The sequence below is a fragment of the Petromyzon marinus genome, unplaced genomic scaffold, assembly GCF_048934315.1.
Source record: "Petromyzon marinus isolate PM22_M1 ecotype Great Lakes invasive population unplaced genomic scaffold, UKy_Petmar_22M1.pri1.0 PM_G_Scaffold_267, whole genome shotgun sequence".
Lineage (NCBI taxonomy): Eukaryota > Metazoa > Chordata > Hyperoartia > Petromyzontiformes > Petromyzontidae > Petromyzon > Petromyzon marinus.
In genome coordinates, this window is record NW_027422836.1 from 80,001 (window position 1) to 82,500 (window position 2,500).

Here is a 2,500-nt window from a genome sequence, read left to right on the forward strand (position 1 = left end):
GAGAGACCCCGTGAAACGCTAGAAGTGGGCGGGGATGTCTCTCTTGTGGCTCACGGGGCTGTTAGGGTGGCACAGAAATCCCTCGGAATGGGAAAACGGGTCATTTTCGTGTCGCCACATTGCATACGAACCGCATGAAACTTCCAGAGGCATTTGCAGCAGGAATGCATGTGCACTCAAAAAAGTGAATATTTCTCACGGATAGACCCCGTGATACGCTAGAAATTGGCGGGGATGTCTCTCTTGTGGCTCACGGGGCTGTTAGGGTGGCACAGAAATCCCTCGGAATGGGAAAACGGGTCATTTTCGTGTCGCCACATTGCATGCGAACCGCATGCAACTTCCAGAGGCATTTGCAGCAGAAATGCATGTGCAGTCAAAAAAAAATTGATATTTTTCACGGATAGACCCCGTGAAACGCTAGAAATTGGCGGGGATGTGTCTCTTGTGGCTCACGGGGCTGTTCGGGTCGCACAGAAATCCCTGGGAATGGGAAAACGGGTCATTTTCGTGTTGCCACATTGCGTACGAACCGCATGAAACTTCCAGAGGCATTTGCAGCAGGAATGCATGTGCACTCAAAAACTTCTATATGTTTCACGGATAGACCCCGTGAAACGCTAGAAATTGGCGGGGATGTGTCTCTTGTGGCTCACGGGGCTGTTAGGGTGGCACAGAACTCCCTCGGAATGGGAAAAGGGGTCATTTTCGTGTTGCCACATTGCATAGGAACGCCATGAAACTTCCAGAGGCATTTGCAGCAGAAAGGCACGTGCACTCAAAAATTTTAATATTTTTCACGCATAGACCCCGTCAAACGCTAGAAGTTGGCGGGGATGTCTCTCTTGTGGCTCACGGGGCTGTTAGGGTCGCACAGAAATGCCTCGGAATGGGAAAACGGGTCATTTTTGTGTGGCCACATTGCATAGGAACGGCATGAAACTTCCAGAGGCATTTGCAGCAGGAATGCATGTGCACTCAAAAACGTCTATATTTTTCACGGATAGACCCCGTGAAACGCTATAAATTGGCGGGGATGTCTCTCTTGTGGCTCACGGGCGCTGTTAGTTAGGGTCGCACAGAAATCCCTCGGAATGGGAAAAGGGGTCATTTTCGTGTTGCCACATTGCGTACGAACGGCATGAAACTTCCAGAGGCATCTGCAGCAGAAATGCATGTGCACTCAAAAACGTCTATATTTTTCACGGATAGACCCCGTGAAACGCTAGAAATTGGCGGGGATGTGTCTCTTGTGGCTCACGGGGCTGTTAGGGTCGCACAGAAATCCCTCGGAATGGGAAAACGGGTCATTTTCGTGTTGCCACAATTGGCATACGAACGGCATGAAACTTCCAGAGGCATTTGCAGCAGAAATGCATGTGCACTCAAAAACGTGAATATTTTTTCACGGATAGACCCCGTCAAACGCTCGAATTTGGCGGGGATGTTTCTCTTGTGGGTCACGGGGCTGTTCGGCTCGCACAGAACTCCCTTGGTCCACCTGATTCGTGCATACAGGCAGCAACTAAAACTCTGTAAACCTGCTGTGAGGACATCTAAACAGTGGACCAGTGAGGCTGTGGAAGATTTGCGGGCGTGCTTAGACTGTACTGACTGGGATATGTTCACGACTGCTACCAATAGTCTGGATGAACTCACAGAGGCTGTGTACATCAGCTTCTGTGAGGACTGCTGTATCCCAACACGTACCAGGGTGAACTTTAACAACAACAAGCCCTGGTTCTCAGCAAAGCTCAAAAGGTTGAGGTTGGAGAAGGAGGAAGCGTTTAGGAGTGGGGATAGAGACAGATTCAAGGAGTCGAAGAACAGGTTTAGCAAAGCGGTGAGAGAGGCTAAACGACTGTACTCAGAGACACTAAAACACCAGTTCTCTACTAACGACGCTGCTTCTGTCTGCCAAAGGGCTCAGGCACATCACCAACTACAAACCCAGAGCGCCCCACACCACTAACGACTCCCGCCTAGCCAACGACCTGAACGAGTTCTACCGTAGATTTGAAAGACAATTGGACTGTCCTGAACCACCCCTTCCCACCCAAGAGGCCCCATCCCCCACCCATACTACAGAAACGACTCTCTCCTTTCAGGAGGGAGAAGTTAATGGGCTTTTCAAGAGGCAGAATCCACGCAAAGCAGCCGGGCCGGACTCTGTCTCTCCAGCCACCCTCAGGCACTGCGCTGGCCAGCTGTCTCCGGTGTTCACCAACATCTTTAACACCTCCCTGGAGACATGCCATGTACCAGCCTGTCTCAAGTCCTCCACCATCATCGCTGTGCCCAAAAAGCTAAGGCCAACAGGACTAAATGATTACAGACCGGTCGCCCTTACATCTGTGGTAATGAAGTCTTTTGAGCGCCTGCTCCTGGCACACCTCAAAGCCATCACAGACCCTCTCCTGGACCCCCTTCAGTTTGCCTACAGAGCCAACAGGTCTGTGGACGACGCAGTTAACATGGCCCTCCACTTCACCCTACAGCA